The sequence below is a fragment of the Atractosteus spatula genome, unplaced genomic scaffold (genome assembly GCF_055471065.1).
Source record: "Atractosteus spatula isolate fAtrSpa1 unplaced genomic scaffold, fAtrSpa1.hap1 Scaffold_45, whole genome shotgun sequence".
Classification (NCBI taxonomy): domain Eukaryota; kingdom Metazoa; phylum Chordata; class Actinopteri; order Semionotiformes; family Lepisosteidae; genus Atractosteus; species Atractosteus spatula.
This window is the reverse complement of record NW_028296874.1, coordinates 83,693-104,394: the sequence shown is the minus strand read 5'-3', so window position 1 is coordinate 104,394 and position 20,702 is coordinate 83,693. Positions and strand designations below refer to the sequence as shown.

Here is a 20,702-nt window from a genome sequence, read left to right as displayed (position 1 = left end):
TATAAATAGCCTAAAGATAAGAACTAATCGAAAATTTAATAATTAGACCGAATGTCGTAATAGCAGATTGTACTTCTCGCCTAATTTATGTGGTCGAGCAACACCACAATCGCCATACAATACGTCCGTTCTCATGCTCTGACTTTCAGGTTCGGCAGTGGAATGGAGTCCAGGGCAAACTCGTTCTTGTTTGATTATCCGTGTGAAATCTCGCCCAATATAACAGGTAAGGTCATGCACTGAAATTATGCGCTTCCAAATTGAAGCGACTCGCATTTGAATAATTCAAAATACACACGAGGGAACGTCTCCAAACCATGTCTAAATATCACAACATGAAAGCTGTGCGTACCTTCTCTTTATTTGCCTGTATAATGTACTCCGGTGATCAGTAATGTAGTCTTGCGTGCATCGTAAAGGATTTCTAGTATTGCACGATAAAGAAAGAAGAAAACACAATGAGGTCGAATTTATCAGCAGCGTGAGCCGACTCGCCGGTAAATACACTCTCCAGCGGTGTCTGGAGTTCACTAATAACTCTCTGCCCTGAAAGACAGGTTTCCAGGAGCCCGCAGTGCTCGACGAGCAGAGAGCGGAACCACACCGAGCTCAGCGACAGACCGGTACTTGTATTTGTATTGTATTCTTTGTTCTTGTTAATGCTTACTTTAAAAAATGTAAAAAAAAAAACAATTCAAAAGTGAATTGACCCCAGCGCCGTGATCTTTTCATAAAACGTTTTCATAAACTTTTTTTCATAATTTCTCCTTAAGCTTCTGGAGAAGAGTATAGAGTGTCAGCATAGGAAAACCCGGAGTGGTTCAGCCTTCCACTGGATCCGGACTGTCGGCATAGGAAAACCCGGAGTGGATCAGCCTTCCACTGGATCCGGACTGACGACAGCAGAAAACCCGGAGTGGATCAGCCTTCCACTGGATCCGGACTGTCGGCATAGGAAAACCCAGAGTGGATCAGCCTTCCACTGGATCCGGACTGTCGGCATAGGAAAACCCGGAGTGGATCAGCCTTCCACTGGATCAGGACTGACGGCAGCAGAAAACATGGAGTGGATCAGCCTTCCACTGGATCCAGACTGACGGCAGCAGAAAACCCGGAGTTGATCAGCCTTCCACTGGATCCGGACTGACGGCAGTCATGCTCTGACTTTCAGGTTCGGCAGTGGAATGGATTCCAGGGCAAACTCGTTCTTGTTTGATTATCCGTGTGAAATCTCGCCTAATATAACAGGTAGCTCATGCACTGAAATGATCGTTACTATCTCTTCATTACGATCTCATTTTCGAAGCCTTTTCTTTCCTTGGTAGAAGTAAGGCGCTTCCAAATGGAAAGAAGTCACATCTGAAACACATGAGGGCACGTCTCCAAACTATTTCTAAATGTCCCAACATGAAAGCTGTGCGTACCTTATCTTTATTGGCCTGTATAATGTACCCCGGTGATCTGTAATGTACTCTTGTGTGCACTGAATAGCATTTTTACTATTGCAATATAAATGTTAAAGAAGAGAAAACACAATAAGGTCGAATTAATCAACAACGTGAGGTGACTCGCCAATAAAGTAACTCTCCAGCGACGTCTGGAGTTCAATAACTCTCTGCCCTGCAATGCGGTTTTCCAGGAGTCCGCAGTGCTTGACGAGCAGAAAGCGGAACCACAGCATCCTGGGCCGCGACTCCAGACCGATCTCGGCGACGGACCGGCTGTCGCGCAAATCATGCATCAGATCCGGATCCGTCGCAGTTAAGGGACGTCATAAGAGTGACGCACGGCGTGTCCATTCACCGCCGTTGGCTGAAAAGAGGCGGGACTTCCTCTTATTTTAGGTGAATGACACCGCTCCTAGCCAGTCACCGCGGACTTCCGTGTTCTTCCACGGAAATACCGCCCTCACCTTGAGTGAGTCGGCTCTGAACCATTCAGCGCCGAGATTTCGGCAGGAGGCGGGACGGATACGGCTCTCGTCCAATCACAATTTCAATTCCGGGACTTTACTGAATTACGGCGGGCGGTGACACTTCCGAGAAATGTCCACTGGGTGGCGACAGAGATACACGAGTCCACGGAGGTGAGTCTCAAAGCGCTATCAGAAAGACTTGTTCTGCGGGAAAAGGAATCTTTGGTGCATTTATTTGTTAGGTGTAGGTTTGTGAAGCTGTTTTGGACGGATTTACAGAGTTTTGTTTGCAGGCAGTTAAAGGTGTTTGTTAGACTGAAGGATTTTGACATTTTAATGTACTGTTTAGTAGAAAATTTGGAAAAAGAGCCTTTATTTATAGTCAATTTATTAATCATTCTTGGTCAATTTCACATCCATAAATCCAAATGGTCTAATAATACTCCCCTTTTTAGTTCTTTTGAGGTGGAGCTGAAACACTATTTAAATTCTATTAAAAATGTGAGAAATAATAAAGCACGAAAAATATTTGTAAATTCTTTATACATTTAATAAAAAATTCTTTAAAAAAAGACTTATGCGGAGATTGATCGTCAATATAGATGATAACTGTGACCTTTCTGACAGCAGCCCTGAAACCTAACAACATTTATTTTGGTTATGTTGTGGTTTATAAACATTCGGGACTTTTTTTACAAACTTATATAAAGAAAGAGACTAATTTATTTTTAAAGAAATACATTTGTTACATTTTAATCCCATTGAAAGGAAGATGAAAATATCGTTTGTATTTTTAAAAATTATTATACTTGGCGCAACATAATTATTAACGGAATGGTGTGAGAGGAGACCATGTTTGGACAGTTTGAAACAGGTGTAAAGACGTACTGTGTCTAGTTGTAAGAACGTTGAAGCATGGACGGACCTTATCTGCATTTACCTTGTTTAATCTTTTTTTCCATAAAATGTACATGTATTATTGCACGTACCCCTGACAATACGATTGCTGCGTTACGTTTTCTTGTAGTTTTTGGTCTCATAAAAAATACAAGAGACGCGAGTCGATGACGTCACAATGTTGTCGCCCACAGGGCTTGTGGGTAATGTAGTCTGTAGTTCACCGGGCTGCCCTGCCCACGTGTTTCGCTGATTTGATTGAACGTTAGAATTAATTATATTCAAAAGATATTATGTTAAGTTTCAGCCCCAGTGAAAACAATATAAAAATTTCTTTTGTAATAAATTTAATTATTATATGGGCTCGTTATCACATTCATAAAATGAAGTGGTCTGGGAAGTACCCTGTGTTTGAGTATTTTAAAATGGATGTAAGGGGGTATTTGCAGACTATTTCGAAATGCAAAAATATGAAAGCGGTGCGGACATTATTTTTATTTAATTTGTTTAATCTTTTTTCATAACTTGAATTGATGTAGTAGTATGTACCCTGACGATAATTTTGTTTGGAATTGTTATATGTACTCTTGTTTGTATTGTAATGTTTGTTCTTTTGTTAAGCATAAATAAAAAATAAAAAAAAGAATTAATTATATTCATACAATTTCAGCGTATTTATCGTGTCTTGTATTTCTGTCTCTCTTATGTGTTCCCTGTGGGTATGTTTTCTTTTATTTCACGTGTCTGCAGCGCTGGTTTATCGACCCGGCACATAAAGCAAACCCACTGTCGTCGTGTCGTCTTGTTTGCAAACTTTTCTCCGGTGTTTATTTTACTTTGTCAATAAAACGTGGTTGCTGTGGCAACGGAGCTGTAAAAGTTGTTGCGATCTGACCTCCAGGGGGTAAGCAGCTGGCTTTTTTAATCTAATCGGCGAGAAAAACAAACTTTAGTCTAAAAAGCGGTGGCTGGAGTATTTAGTGGACATTTCGCAGAAGAAAAGGAAGAAACGGTGAGTCGCAGGCTGTAGGACAGGACTGTCGGGGAAACACGCAGCTGGTGGGGACATATCAGCGCTGGGCTGAGCGAGTCCGTCGGCGCCTCCTCCTGCAGGATTGAGGAGTCTCCGGTCGCGTCCTTATCTGCATGTGGAGGTGAAAAGGCGAGAGACGGCAGCGCTGGGACCCTGGGCCCGGTTTCCTGGGGTGCAGTCTGTGTGGAGTTTGCATGCTCTGCCCCATTCTAATGGGTCCGGTTTCCTGGGGTGCTGTCTGTGTGGAGCTTGCACGCCCTGGCCGTGTTCTCATGGGTCTGGTTTCCTGGGGTGCTGTCTGTGTGGAGCTTGCATGCTCTGCTTATGTCCGGAGTCGGAGTCAGCAGTAGATACGCAGTTGTTAGCATTGGAGGATTACAGAAGAGGTGACAGCAGTGCTGGGGACCCCGGTATCTCTTCCACCGAGGACCCTCTAGCACAACCAGAGGTGTGAAATTGCCTCCATTCTTTGTAAAATTACAGGTTTCTCTGGACTGCAGTCCCCTCGCACTTCGCTTTGTATATGCAGTGCTGTTCTCTACAACCGAAGACCCTTTGTTTGGAAGGAATGGGAAGCTAAAGGCAGAGTTACAATCTCTGATACATCTAATCAAAACAGTAAGTTCTTTAAAACAACTAAAAAAACTGTCATCAAATAAAAACGAATTTGCAAGTCAAGGTGCACCACTAAAAACACCCAGAAAAAAAATCCCTACCTGATCGTATCGCAGTCGAGGAGAAAGCCAGGGCCCAGGCGCTGCGAGGCTGCAATGGCAACCAGTCCGTCACTCCGGTGTCGCTACACACGAGTAAAAACCTTTCCTGTTCATCACCTGTCAGGTTTCAGGTCATCGGAGAAGGACGGGCGTCTTCAGGCTGGTCTCTGCAGCTGAGGCTCTGAGGAGCTCCTGACAGACACGAGTGGAGCTTCGCTTTCAACACCACTGTGGTCAGTAAAGGTTTAATATTCTTAAACACCGAGAGCTGGAGTTTCTCTGAACGTGATCTGCATCACAGCGGCTATGTTTCATTCACACCGGAACTCACAACACACACAAACAGTGCAAGTTAACGTGACCTTAAAAATACGCATCGTATGACATAATATATTTGTGAAGCAACCCGAAGGCGCTGATTTCACAGGCGTCTCCCTGATGTGCTGTAGAGTGGGACTGCTGGACGATGGACGGACGAGTCGCCCCTTCTTGCAGATGCAGTACTTTGACACCAGAGGGGTGAAAACACTTATAGAAAATTCATTTTCAGATACGTTGTGTTTTCTTGAGAGAGGGAGTCTTCATTATCCCCAAGGTGGACATGTGTTTCATGGCAGTAGGCAATATATAGAAAAGCACACAAACTAACAACACACAGGCACGTGCCCAAGACAGTCATCTGTTGAGCAGGGTTCTGGCCGCAGGTCTAAGTGAGAACTTGACCCTGTTTGTTTTCAGAGGGGGAAAGCGGTTTCTGTGTTCAGAGGGCAGGGATTGGAAATTGTTAAACAAAGGGTTAAACATTTCTTACATGTACCCTTTTGTAAGTTGATTCACAAGTTTTTCTCCACCTGTCACATGTAACAGTTTAATTTCTCTGTAGCGGCGAGGCTTAATAATAAGGCAGAATTAAGTGTTTCTGAGCTTCCCAAATGAGGCCCCATTTCTCTGTTCATCTCTGTGGTGCAGCCACAGAGAGACCATTAGTGCAGGGTGATTTAAGGTCCTAGGACAGCTCCCAAAGGGGGATGCACTTAGCTAAGCCTGGCTTTCATGATCAATGGTCATCCATTGGCGCCTATCTGTCTAGGGAGTGCCAGATGGACATCTGGACTGCATTACTAAGTGTCAGGAGTAAGTGACTCATATCTCACCATGATCAACCAATCAGGGACTGGTAGGGCCGAGTAACCCACGTGGGACTCTGATGCCCATGGAACTTTCAGCCAATCAACGAGCTGAAGTTCCTCCAGGTAAAAACAGGCAACACAGAGAGCCTGTGAGATTCAGTAAGATTCAGAAGGGATTCTGGAGAGGATTCTGTGGACTTTTCTAAAGGGAATTCAAAGGAGAATTTCTAGGGCAGGACAGCCCAGGAGCAGAAGGCTCCCAAGGGCAGGACATTCTCGCAGCGCGCCTCCTGACCATCCTGAGACTCAGCCCGAACAACCACGGAACGGCCAGTGTGTCCGAGTGCCAGAACTTTCCTTTGTTCTAAGAGTCTAGAGCGGAGGTTGCCAGAGAATAACCAGAGGATCCATCCGAGGTTAGAAACAGCAGCAGGCCTCGTGAACAGGTCGGAACTCTGGACAGCTGAATCACTATTCAGAACTAGCGCTTCATCAGGAACGAACCGGTCCTCTTCCTGACTTGCTGGGACCCACAGTCATCTTTTCTCCTGTGCACAAACTGTGCTAGTTAAAGCCAACACTAACTAGCCGGCCAGTGAGCATCAGCAGCGCACCGTTGCAAGCCGCACAGCACAGCCTGGCACACAGCCAGAGAGCGCGGATTGGACAACAACAGTCTGCAACTGTTTCTTTGAGCCCGCAGGAGATCTGAATCCCCAGAGATTGGATGAGTATTCAACTTCACTGCATTACTGCTCGAGAATTCAATTGTTATCCAAACCAGTTGATATCAATTTAATTCCTAAGAGTTATGTACTTGTTTTGAGTATCTAATGTAGAAGTTATAACCAAGTTCATTTACGAAACGGTCTAAATGAATGATATACTGAACGTATGTCCTCTTGATATGTGTAACACTTCGTAACTGAATGAATATATACCTTTTGTATTCTGATAACCCTCTCGATAAGATCTGTTAGGTTTATATGCATATTCTATGTATTAATAAATGTATCCTCGTGTATTAGTACCTGTGTGTGTGCGTTGTTTGAGTTATGTCGCATGGTTGGATTCTAAAGCCATCGCAAGAATCAACTTTGTGATTTACTGCTACAATTAATAATTGTCACAGTAAATGCCCAAACCCTACAGAACTGGTGCCTTCAGAGAGCCACTACATTTACATTTTGGCTATAGCAACGTTACATATTTGGCGTCCCTGGGCCGGCTATGATTACATCTCCCTGCAAATAATGCCTTTTCCTTTTTCATCCCATTCAAGTCTCTGTCCTGGATAAAGTCAGTTTGATGGTCCAGTTGAAAGGTTCAAGGTTTCACTGTGTTTGAGAGTGCAGATAAAGAAGATAATAGGAGAGGAAACTGGAAAAGCCATGACTCTGTCATTCAGTTCAATTCAATTTATTTTCATATAGCGCCTTTCACAACAAGGTTGCCCCAAGGCGCTTAACAGTGTAAGTAACAATACATTTTGTAACAATTACAGCTGTATCCACGATGTCCCTCTGGGATCCATGGCACTGATGCAGCATTCAAGTCACATGGTGCCCAGCCCTTGACAGACAGGCCTCTGAAACCATGCTGTGTACAGTATTTCTCCTCTGCAGCATCCCTGCGAGATCTATAGTGATCTTATAGAAGACAACAGTTCTATACTTTTTCTTGAGTTTTATAAGGCTTTTGATACGATAGAACATAATTTTAGTTTTAATGTTTGGAATTATTTGGTTTTGGTCAGTATTTTCAGAATGTTATTAAAACTATTTATAATAGTTGTAATAGTTCAGTTAAGTTACACAGTGGGACTTCTCCAAGATTTGATATTGGTAGAGGTATTAGACAAGGATGCCCTATTTCTCCATTTTGTTTTTATTAGTAACTCAAACTTTAGCTCTTTATATTAATAATAGTGCTATGAAAGGTATTAATAACTCAGGTAGAGAAATAAAAATTTGTCAGCTTGCAGATGATACTACTATATTTCTTAAAGATAGTAGAAAATTGGCTAAGGCAATAGAAGACGGGTACATTTTCTTTGGTGTCAGGATTATATCTAAATTTTAATAAATGTGAATTATGCTCCCTAAAGGACTCGGATTTAATTATTGCTGACAAAATACCTGTAAAAAAGGTGGTGACTTACTTAAGGATTATAATTTCTAAAGATCAGGAGGAAAGATGTAGATTAAATTTTAGACTATTTTAGACAAAACAAAGAGATTTGTCTCTGACAAGTCGGGTTTTATTATCAAAAGCAGAAGGCCTTTCTCACTTTGTATATGCTTCTCTCTCCTTGGATGTCCCTAAGTATATTAATGATTTTGATAAAGTATTTTATAACTTCCAATTGGAAAACAAACCTCATTATATAAGAAAATCTCTTCTAATTTAACCTAGGAATTGTGGTGGTTTGAATGTCTTTTTTATTTTTATACTGCTAATAATAACTTTAAAAGCAATTGGATTCGAAATTATACTATAAACAAAAATAGTATATGGAATTTGATTCCCAAGTCGTTTTTTAAATATATAGGTGATCTCGAATTTCTGTTAAAATGTCATTTTGATATTAATAGAATTCCTCATAACTTATCTAACTTTCATAAACAAGTTTTATTATGTTGGAATTTAATGTATAAGCATAACTTTTCACCACATACATATTATATTTGGAATAATAACGATATAAGGTATACAAATAAAAGCATATTTTTTCCGACTTGGTATGATAAGAAAATCTGGCCTGTGGCCCAATCGTTACAAGAAGAGGGTAGATTGTTCACATATACAGAATTTTTGGAAAAAGTTAAGATTCCTATCTCTCCCCGTGAATATGCCATAGTCTTTGATGCAATTCCTATGAAAGTGGTGAGGCTGTTTAGAGGTAGTCTTGGCCTTGCAAATAGAGTTTTTTCTGATTTCTCTGATAATTTATTGTTGGATGGAATAGATATAAAAGATAAAAAATGCAATAATAATTACATTAGGAACTTGTGCAAGTCATGTTATACCGTCTTGTATCTCCTTTTGGAATACTATGTTTAGGAATATAAATGGGAAATTAGTTTGGTCAATTGCTGGTAAATACTGTCTTAAAAATAAAGTTAAAGAAATTTCATTTAAGATCGTTCACAGATTTTATCCTGTTAAATTGACACTTTCTAGATTTAAACATGAACAAGATGACTTACTGTAGGTGTATTTTGTAATAATGAGAAGGAATCTTTGTTACATTTGTTTGTTAACTGCATATTTACAAAACTGTTTTGGATAGATCTGCAAAATGTTATTGCTCAACATGTAAAGGTAAATGTTAAATTGAAAGATTTTGACATTAATTTATATTTTGTTAGATATGATTTGGATAAAGGATATGTTTTTATTATTAATGTTAATTATTTTGGCAAAATACTTTACCCACAAATGTAAATGGTCTAAAACTGCTCCATCTATTCATGCTTTTAAAGTTGAATTCCTTTTTTATTTAAATTCTATTAGAGATTTAAAGAATCAAAAGGCAACACATACAATGGAAATATCTAATGGAAAAAAACCTCTTGGGGTCCAAGGTCAACTGGCTGCCCAACCCCTTTGGGCATGCTAACATTAGATCATTAAAAAAAAAATAAATAAATGAATGCGGGTATTAATCCATCCATCCATCACGTCGTCTGTATGTCAGTACCCCATGCAGGTCTCTGCAGACCAGCAGAATCCTCCTAAACGATAGCTGTATCCACGATGCCCCTCTGGGATCCATGGCACTGATGCAGCATTCAACTCACATGGTGCCCAGCCTGGGCACCATCCAGACATGTGGGGAGGAGAATAGGATAGTTTGGTCAGAACAGATGTATCTACCTGGATGGCCAACATAGAGACACACAATGGCATGTACAGCAGCACCAGCAGGCTATAATGTAAGGTGTGAGTAGGCTAGGCTGAAGTAATAGGTCTTCAGTCTGGATTTGAATACTGAGATTGACTCGGCATCCCGAATATGGGGTGGGAGACTGTTCCAGAAGCTAGGGCCCCTGTAACTAAAGGCTTTACCACTGACTGTTTTTTTTTATTAATGCATGGAATATGAAGAAGACCTGCATTCTGTGATCTACGCGGTCGACTTGGATGGTAAACATTAATAAGTTCCATTAGATAGACAGGTGCCTGAGCCTTGTAAGTAAGTAGAAGGATTTTGAAGTCCGCCCTGTACCTGATAGGAAGCCAATGAAGAGAGATAAGTATGGGGGTTATGTGGTCATACTTTCTGCTCCAAGTAACAATTCTAGCTGCTGCATTCTGTAAGTATTCAAACTCTTTGCTGTGACAAATCTAACATACTTTAGGCAGACAAAATGACCTTAAAAAGCCACGTGATTTTTGAGTAGTCTGTCTGTGTGTAGTAACAGTGGTTCACATTATTTCAGAACGTATACTCCCGTCTCTGTAACTTTCCTCAGTCAGCTAGTGAACATTCTGTATTTACACCACGAATGCGCTACCTTGTCTTGCGCGCGGTCACGCTGGCCGTCCACAAGCACGGGCAGGAGCAGGGAAGACGAGGCCGCTCTGTAGTGCCCCTGTGGCTCTCCAGCAGAGGGGAGCACTTTGCTCAACAGCCCCGAGCCGAAGGACCCGGTAATAAAGCTGAAAATCTGGCCAGTCCTCCAGTCTCCCTGGGGCGCTGAAGAGTATTTCATCTGATGCTGAGGTTCCTGTAACTCAACACAAAATTGAACACGGCGAGTTATGAGTTTGTGAAGAAGTGACAGCGGTACAATGTCAACCAGGAAGTTAACCTGCAGGAAAGAATGAACTGAATCTGTGATATTCAAGCACGCAGTGTGACGTCCACTGTCTATTCAAATCTACTCTGCAAGTCTTACAATACTTTTTCATATACCGTCTCCTGGTTATTGTTTTGTGAGGGCTTGAACTGTTTCTCGGTAGAAATAAGACCGATAACTCACTGCTCCAGGATGCACGCTATCGTCGATGAAACCTGTGGTGTAGGCAAGCGAAAAGAGACAGATCCTTCTAAAACACAGAGGCCATCGGGAGGGCAGAAACACTGCAACAGGTAGGAGCTGTGGAGCCGTGATTCCCCCGAGCCAGAGCCCTCGTCCTCCCTTGACAGCGAACTGAGCTCCAGCGACTGGAGCAGCTACCTGCCGTCGTGGGACCTCCTGCAGATTGGGAATGGGTAAGGCAATTCGACACGAGCCCATTCCTCTTCCCACTGCTTACACTCCTACAACAAATAGTTTCAGGGTGTTCAAGTGCAGGATAAAGAGATTACAGGTGTTCCCAATTGGCTGAGGATACAACTGTCTCTCTGAGAAAGCGCACAGAGGTGGACAAAGCAATTAAGTGTGTTTACAAGTCATTTCCTCTGTATCTGGTCTTTCTTTACATATCAGAAAAGTGAATTGGTGGCTGTTGGAAAGTGTCTGCTCCACATGTAATAACCATGTAAAAGATGCGATTACATTTCTTGGTATTAAGATTTTCAAAAATGTGATTTGTGATTTGATGTTCTCTTCTTTAGTAAAATAAAAAAAAACTTTATTCATGGTTGTTATTTGTCAAACACAGACAGAAGGAGGCCTAAATGCTTTAGGTTGTAGAGCATCTAGTATTGATACCGATAGAGAATTATTTACAAAATTGAGCAGTGTAGGTGGTGTATGTTTCCCCTAATTTAATCTTTCAGGAAGTAGAGGGCATAGAGTTTTACTTGAATGTCATTTGGATGCTAGGAACCCCCCCCCCCCAAACTTGCCAGCTTCCATGAAGTTCTCACGTGGTCTCTTACGGATAAACATACCCCCCATAGATGTATCATCTAGAATACAGAGAAATAACTTTGAGACATAAACCCGTGCTTTGAAAACTGGGTTTAAAATAGTATAATTGGGGTCAAGAAATTAACCGATGTGGATGACGAAATGTAGAATTAAGCAGATTTTGTGATTAGATTTAATGTTTGTGTTAAGTCTGATAACAATACCTCGTAACCAAGGCTACCCCTAGAGAGGTAGCGATGCTTTTAAGAAACTATGGAAGAATTTACAACCTTTATTAGACTACAAGGAAACAGATTTAGTTACACTTGTACTAATAGATATTAAAGATCCCTCTTGCAATCTCACAATATCTTGTCAAACTATTTTGGAGCACCTCTTTGGGGAAACTAAATAACTGGAAAAAAACATGACTACTGTCAAACAAATATTGTATGAAGGTTAAGGTTAAGGTGGCATCATTACACAATTGTACATTGAATTGACCCGGTAAAGATACATAGTGTGCATAGATTTAAAAGTAATATAGATGATAACTGTCTTTTTCGAAGCAGCCCAGAAACCTTATGTTTGTTTTTGTTTCATTCTGTTGTTAAAACACTCTGAACTGATCGGCACAATTGTGTAAAGAAGGTTTCTAATTCTGACATTTATTGGTGAGAAATAGATGTTATTTACTGCTCACTACTGCTGAACCGAATATAAAATATAATTTATCATTGACTTAATCATTATACTTGCTCGTTATTATATGTATAAATAGCCTAAAGATAAGAACTAATCGAAAATTTAATCATTAGACCGAATGTCGTAATAGCAGATTGTACTTCTCGCCTAATTTATGTGGTCGAGCAACACCACAATCGCCATACAATACGTCCGTTCTCATGCTCTGACTTTCAGGTTCGGCAGTGGAATGGAGTCCAGGGCAAACTCGTTCTTGTTTGATTATCCGTGTGAAATCTCGCCCAATATAACAGGTAAGGTCATGCACTGAAATTATGCGCTTCCAAATTGAAGCGACTCGCATTTGAATAATTCAAAATACAAACGAGGGAACATCTCCAAACCATGTCTAAATATCACAACATGAAAGCTGTGCGTCCTTATCTTTATTTGCCTGTATAATGTACTCCGGTGATCAGTAATGTAGTCTTGCGTGCATCGTAAAGGATTTCATTATTGCACGATAAAGAAAGAAGAAAACACAATGAGGTCGAATTGATCAGCAGCGTGAGCCGACTCGCCGGTAAACGCACTCTCCAGCGGTGTCTGGAGTTCACTAATAACTCTCTGCCCTGAAAGACAGGTTTCCAGGAGCCCGCAGTGCTCGACGAGCAGAGAGCGGAACCACACCGAGCTAAGCGACAGACCGGTACTTGTATTTGTATTGTATTCTTTGTTCTTGTTAATGCTTACTTTAAAAAATGTAAAAAAAACAATTCAAAAGTGACGCGTTGTTCTGACTTCCGGCTGCTTCCGCCTAGATCCGGCGTCCCTCATTGACCCCAGCGCCGTGATCTTTTCATAAAACGTTTTCATAAACTTTTTTTCATAATTTCTCCTTAAGCTTCTGGAGAAGAGTATAGAGTGTCGGCATAGGAAAACCCGGAGTGGATCAGCCTTCCACTGGATCCGGACTGACGACAGCAGAAAACCCGGAGTGGATCAGCCTTCCACTGGATCCGGACTGTCGGCATAGGAAAACCCGGAGTGGATCAGCCTTCCACTGGATCCGGACTGACGACAGCAGAAAACCCGGAGTGGATCAGCCTTCCACTGGATCCGGACTGTCGGCATAGGAAAACCCAGAGTGGATCAGCCTTCCACTGGATCCGGACTGTCGGCATAGGAAAACCCGGAGTGGATCCGCCTTCCACTGGATCCGGACTGACGGCAGTCATGCTCTGACTTTCAGGTTCGGCAGTGGAATGGATTCCAGGGCAAACTCGTTCTTGTTTGATTATCCGTATGAAATCTCGCCTAATATAACAGGTAGCTCATGCACTGAAATGAACGTTACTATCTCTTCATTACGATCTCATTTTCGAAACCTTTTCTTTGCTTGGTAGAAGTAAGGCGCTTCCAAATGGAAAGAAGTCACATCTGAAACACATGAGGGCACGTCTCCAAACTATTTCTAAATGTCCCAAAATGAAAGCTGTGCGTACCTTATCTTTATTGGCCTGTATAATGTACCTCGGTGATCTGTAATGTACTCTTGTGTGCACTGAATAGCATTTTTACTATTGCAATATAAATGTTAACGAAGAGAAAACACAATAAGGTCGAATTAATCAACAACGTGAGGTGACTCGCCAGTTAAGTAACTCTCCAGCGACGTCTGGAGTTCAATAACTCTCTGCCCTGCAATGCGGTTTTCCAGGAGTCCGCAGTGCTTGACGAGCAGAAAGCGGAACCACAGCATCCTGGGCCACGGCTCCAGACCGATCTCGGCGACGGACCGGCTGTCGCGCAAATCATGCATCAGATCCGGATCCGTCGCAGTTAAGGGACGTCATAAGAGTGACGCACGGCGTGTCCAATCACCGCCGTTGGCTGAAAAGAGGCGGGACTTCCTCTTACATTTGGGTGAATGACACCGCTCCTAGCCAGTCACCGCGGACTTCCGTGTTCTTCCACGGAAATACCGCCCTTACCTTGAGTGACTCGGCTCTGAACCATTCAGCGCCGAGATTTCGGCAGGAGGCGGGACGGATACGGCTCTCGTCCAATCACAATTTCAATTCCGGGACTTTACTGAATTACGGCGGGCGGTGACACTTCCGAGAAATGTCCACTGGGTGGGGACAGAGATACACGAGTCCACGGAGGTGAGTCTCAAAGCGCTATCGGAAAGACTTGTTCTGCGGGAAAAGGAATCTTTGGTGCATTTATTTGTTAGGTGTAGGTTTGTGAAGCTGTTTTGGACGGATTTACAGAGTTTTGTTTGCAGGCAGTTAAAGGTGTTTGTTAGACTGAAGGATTTTGACATTTTATTGTACTGTTTAGTAGAAAATTTGGAAAAAGAGCCTTTATTTATAGTCAATTTATTAATCATTCTTGGTCAATTTCACATCCATAAATCCAAATGGTCTAATAATACTCCCCTTTTTAGTTCTTTTGAGGTGGAGCTGAAACACTATTTAAATTCTATTAAAAATGTGAGAAATAATAAAGCACGGAAAATATTTGTAAATTCTTTATACATTTAATAAAAAATTCTTTAAAAAAAAGACTTATGTGGAGATTGATCGTCAATATAGATGATAACTGTGACCTTTCTGACAGCAGCCCTGAAACCTAACAACATTTATTTTGGTTATGTTGTGGTTTATAAACATTTGGGACTTTTTTACAAACTTGTATAAAGAAAGAGACTAATTTATTTTTAAGGAAATACATTTGTTACATTTTAATCCCATTGAAAGGAAGATGAAAATATCGTTTGTATTTTTAAAAATTATTATACTTGCGCAACATCATTATAAACGGAATGGTGTGAGAGGAGACCATGTTTGGACAGTTTGAAACAGGTGTAAAGACGTACTGTGTCTAGTTGTAAGAACGTTGAAGCATGGACGGACCTTATCTGCATTTACCTTGTTTAATCTTTTTTTCCATAAAATGTACATGTATTATTGCACGTACCCCTGACAATACGATTGCTGCGTTACGTTTTCTTGTAGTTTTTGGTCTCATAAAAAATACAAGAGACGCGAGTCGATGACGTCACAATGTTGTCGCCCACAGGGCTTGTGGGTAATGTAGTCTGTAGTTCACCGGGCTGCTGATTTGATTGAACGTTAGAATTAATTATATTCATACAATTTCAGCGTATTTATCGTGTCTTGTATTTCTATGTCTCTCTTATGTGTTCCCTTGTGTGTATGTTTTCTTGTATTTCACGTGTCTGCAGCGCTGGTTTATCGACCCGGCACGTAAAGCAAACCCACTGTCCTCGTGTTTCTTAGCTCCCGTCTTGTTTGCAAACTTTTCTCCGGTGTTTATTTTACTTTGTCAATAAAACGTGGTTGCCGTGGCAACGGAGCTGTAAAAGTTGTTGCGATCTGACCTCCAACAGGTAAACAGCCGGCTTTTTTAATCTAATCGGCGAGTCTCCGGTCGCGTCAAGGTGAGAGACCGCGGCGCAGTGGGTGGCAGTGCTGGGACCCTGGGCCTGTTTCTCTCTGTGAGCAACAGGAGGTGTGTGCGTGACAGCTCCTCAGCTGCAGCAGGAGTCCAGGTGTGCACAGAGTTCTTGTTGGGTTTCGTTGTTTGAAGTTTCTGTTTGTATGGAGGAAGCAGTTGTGCCATCGCGTGGTCCCAGTTATAGCAGGGGACGAGAGCTTCCGAGGAGCGCCTGCCTCCTGCCCGATTCGACGTCTAAAATCACCACTGACTGACTGGCTCATCAGCACAATTGCTGATTCAAAATCCTTTACTCACATGTTGCTTTAGCCTCTGTATCACAGAGATGTGTGCTTGTCTGGGTTGGATAGATCGATAGTGCTCAATGCGTGGTCTTTTAACTCCGGCTGGGTACGAGCACCTCACCCTCCACACGGCTTTCCGAGGCTCTGTCATCATGTGTGAGGATATTGTGTAGCTCGTGAAACAGTTCCCCCATTTGAGCCCTGGATTTACTGGGTACTTGAATACCTGAATCTTGCCGTCAGTCCTGATCACCTTGTTTTTGTTCTGCGAGGACAAGGCACCTCCCCAGCACTGAACACAAACTGATACTGGCGGGTTGATTGTGTTGTGGAAAAATGGGCTGTGGTGTGAGTTTGTGTCTGTGTGCCCTGTGGGGGTGAGGTATCCCCTGCAGCGCGAACAAACATGCAGACTCCACACAGACAGCACCCCCGGAATCAAACCCAGGGCCCCGGTGCTATGAGGCAGCGATGCTAACCACTGTGCCGCGGTGTTGCCCCCTTTGAACATGTCTGACTTCTGTTTAATTTGAGGTCACAAGCTTATAAATGGTCTCACAACGTTTGTCTCATCTCAGGTTTCTCTGACCAGTCCCAAGGACCTGTAGTCACTGACAGCTTCTGCAGTCTGACGGTTCATTTCAGTAGGCTGGAGGGATGGCGCAATTATCCTCAAATCGGTGAGTATTGTTTTGCTCTTGTAACATGAACCATCAAAGAGAAGTCAACAGACCATTCCGTGAAACTGTTCAGAATGGCCCGTGGTGATTTTCGGGGTCCTTTAGTAAGCTGACCAGGACTGTGTCATTGACACATTTTTTTGTGAGAAGTCAGTCTATGTGTTTGCTCTTGTAATCATTCGTGAACAAAGTGTGTAAGAGAGAGAGAGAAGATTCAGCCCTCAAACTGCAGGAGAGAAATGCTTCATTTCTAAGATGGAAATATAATCGGAAAGTATAATTAGCCATTTGTGTATATCATGTCAAAAAATATGTTTTATATATAAAAAGAATTCAGTAGAGACATTTGCTTAATAAGGCAGTAGAATAAATGTTGTTGTGATGCTGGTGTGATGGTGCTCTCCAAAAAACTGATACAAATGGACAGAGAGACAAAGTGAGAAAGAAAATGTATAAATAACAGACATATATGCAGAATACAATACAGTGCTATAAAGTACAGTACCCTAGAGTGAAGATGGAAATCATTCATTCTAGTGCAGAAGAAGTGAATCTGCTCTCAGTGGTTTTCCTGTACAAATGGAAAACGTTGTGAATTCTACACAATTCACAGGAAACAAAATAAACAACTCATTCACTCACCTGCTGTCTGTGGGCGTCTCTGCTCAAATTTGATTTTTTTTCAAGAGCACCGTGACCCAGAGCTCAGTAATCATTTCGCTACTGAAGATCATTCAGTTTTTAATGCTTTTCATTTTAACATCCTACTTGTTAATATTTCCTCTTAGATGAGAATATTCTCTTTGGCGTGTCTTTATAACTCTTCTCTTATTGCTCCTCTTGTCAGTAATCCGGTGTGAAAGCTCTCTCTGTCGGAATCAATGTCTTACCTCTCCGTCTTGTGTTTCAGGTCTCCTCTGGCTGCTGACCCTGCCGTCAGGACAGAACACATCCCGCACTGACCAGACTGCTGGGTTTACTGTACGTGACAATAAAGAGCTTGAGCAACACGTCTAATGTGATCTCTGTACGCTTCCCGGGGAGCAGAGATGATAAGGTCTGTGTCCGTTCCCGAGTCTTTGCTAGAGGCCTGTTTAGTCCGTCACTGAAATGATTTTAGATGCCTGTGAGTCGTGCCCCCTGAAAAATGAAATAGTGCAGCACAATGAGACTTCAAGCAAAGATCTCATTAGCCCCTTCTGTGAATCGGTGTCTCGCAAGAGATCTTCCGTCTCTTTGAAAGTTTCACAGCTTCGACCTCTAGATTAGAAATGACACCAATTGCACATGGGTCCAGCAACGTTCTCTATCGTGCACATCACCATCGGGATGAAAAGCAAAAATCCCCGGTGGGAGTCCAGTCTTTCCCTGCTACGCACATTGCTTTTCGTGAGGTGAGGTCGCAAGTTCTTATTGGAGAATGTTGTACAGTTTCTTAATGCAATAGGGCGGGTAAGACTGAAGTGCCCCCCGTGTTGGCCGATCAGTGGAACGAAACTGGAAAAAGCTCCTTGAAACTGTGATTCATCCACTTATACACTGGCTCAGCTTGGTGCTCACCTGCTGTCCGTGGGTGTCTCTGCTGAAATTTGATTTTTTTTCAGGAGCACTGTGACCCAGAGCTCAATAATCATTTAGCTACTGAAGATCATTCAGTTTTTAATGCTTTTCATTTTAACATCCTACTTGTTAGTATTTCCTCTTAGATGAGAATACTCTGGTACTTTTCCAACATGGGTCTTAATTGAGTGAGCTTTATTACAATAATTGAACAATACTTTCACCTCCACATAACACTCATAGATTTTTCAAGGGGAGCTACGTTTCTTACATGTATCCTTTTGTAAGTTGATTCACAAAGTTTTCACCGCCTCCACTCCAATGAATCACTTTGTTTAGCAAGTGATCACGTGTAACAGTTTAATTTCTTCCTGCAAGTAATGCCTTTTCCTTTTTCATCCCATTCAAGTCTCCGTCCTAGTTAGTCATTTTGATGTAGAACGACAGTGGTCCCGTTGAAAGGTTCAAGGTTTCACTGCGTTTGAGAGTGCAGATAAAGAAGATAATAGGAGAGGAAACTGGAAAAGCCGTGACTCTGTCATTCAATTCAATTCAGTTTATTTTCATATAGCGACTTTCACAACAAGGTTGCCCCAAGGCGCTTAACAATGCAAGTAAATATACATTTTGTGAATACAGAACTGAAGACAATGGAGGAAAGGAACCAAAGACTCTTCAGTAAGTAGAATAAAATCCTCTAGGGGTCCAAGGTCAACTGGCTGCCCAACCCCTTTGGGCATGCTAACATTAGATCATTAAAAAAAATAAATGAATGCGGGTATTAATCCATCCATCCATCACGTCGTCTGTATGTCAGTACCCCATGCAGGTCTCTGCAGACCAGCAGAATCCTCCTAAACGATAGCTGTATCCACGATGCCCCTCTGGGATCCATGGCACTGATGCAGCATTCAAGTCACATGGTGCCCAGCCCATGACAGACAGGCCTCTGAAACCATGCTGTGTGCAGTATTTCTCCTCTGCAGCATCCCTGCGAGGCAGGACAGGTGCCTGACCTCTGAGAGCCTTGTAAGTAAGTAGAAGGATTTTGAAGTCCGCCCTGTACCTGATAGGAAGCCAATGAAGAGAGATAAGTATGGGGGTTATGTGGTCATACTTTCTGCTCCAAGTAACAATTCTAGCTGCTGCATTCTGTAAGTATTCAAACTCTTTGCTGTGACAAATCTAACATACTTTAGGCAGACAAAATGACCTTAAAAAGCCACGTGATTTTTGAGTAGTCTGTGTAGTAACAGTGGTTCACATTATTTCAGAACGTATACTCCCGTCTCTGTAACGTTCCTCAGTCAGCTAGTGAACATTCTGTATTTACACCACGAATGCGCTACCTTGTCTTGCGCGCTGTCACGCTGGCCGTCCACAAGCACGGGCAGGAGCAGGGAAGACGAGGCCGCTCTGTAGTGCCCCTGTGGCTCTCCAGCAGGGGGGGAGCACTTTTCTCAACAGCCCCGAGCCGAAGGACCCGGTAATAAAGCTGAAAATCTGGCCAGTCCTCCAGTCTCCCTCGGGCGCTGAAGAGTATTTCATCTGATGCTGAGGTTCCTGTAACTCAACACAAAATTGAACACGGCGAGTTATGAGTTTGTGAAGAAGTGACAACGGTACAATGTCAAACAGGAAGTTAACCTGCAGGAAAGAATGAATTGAATCTCTGATATTCAAGCACGCAGTGTGACATCCACGGTCTATTCAAATCTGCTCTGCAAGTCTTACAATACTTTTTCATATACCGTCTCCTGGTTATTGTTTTGTGAGTGCTTGAACTGTTTCTCAGTAGAAATAAGACCGATAACTCACTGCCTCAGGATCCACACTATCATCGATGAAACCTGTGGTGTAAGCAAGCGAAAAGAGACAGATCCTTCTAAAACACAGAGGCTATCAGGAGGGCAGAAACACTGCAACAGGTAGGAGCTGTGGAGCCGTGATTCCCCCGAGCCAGAGCCCTCGTCCTCCCTCGACAGCGAACTGAGCTCCAGCGACTGGAGCAGCTACCTGCCGTCGTGGGACCTCCTGCAGATTGGGAATGGGTAAGGCAATTCGACACGAGCCCATTCCTCTTCCCACTGCCTACACTCCTATAACAAATAGTTTCAGGGTGTTCAAGTACAGGATAAAGAGATTACAGGTGTTCCCAATTGGCTGAGGATACAACTGTCTCTCTGAGAAAGCGCACAGAGGTGGACAAAGCAATTAAATGCTTTTACAAGTCATTTCCTCTGTATCTGGTCTTTCTTTACACATCAGAAAAGTGAATTGGTGGCTGTTGGAAAGCGTCTGCTCCATATGTAATATCCATGTAAAAGATGAGATTAAATATCTTGGTATTAAGATTTTCAAAAATCCAAAAAGAGATGTGATTTGATGTTCTTTACCACTGTAAAATAAAAAAAATATTCATGGTTGTTATTTGTCAAACACAGGCAGAAGGAGGCCTAAATGCTACAGGGTTTAGAGCATCTAATACTGATACCGACAGAGTATTATTTACA

General features: G+C 42.3%; 2 long non-coding RNA genes across 2 annotated transcripts; one reads left to right on the top strand and one right to left on the bottom strand.

The window, feature by feature from the left end:
- The first annotated feature begins 4,327 nt into the window (after positions 1 to 4,327).
- Positions 4,328 to 6,719, top strand: LOC148806859 (uncharacterized). Its single transcript, XR_016089172.1, has 2 exons — positions 4,328 to 4,463; positions 4,686 to 6,719. It is a non-coding gene; the product is annotated as an uncharacterized LOC148806859 (long non-coding RNA).
- A 12,011-nt stretch (positions 6,720 to 18,730) lies between these two features.
- Positions 18,731 to 20,026, bottom strand: LOC148806858 (uncharacterized). Its single transcript, XR_016089182.1, has 2 exons — positions 19,539 to 20,026; positions 18,731 to 19,255 (listed from the first exon to the last, which is right to left on the bottom strand). It is a non-coding gene; the product is annotated as an uncharacterized LOC148806858 (long non-coding RNA).
- Between the last annotated feature and the right edge of the window lie 676 nt (positions 20,027 to 20,702).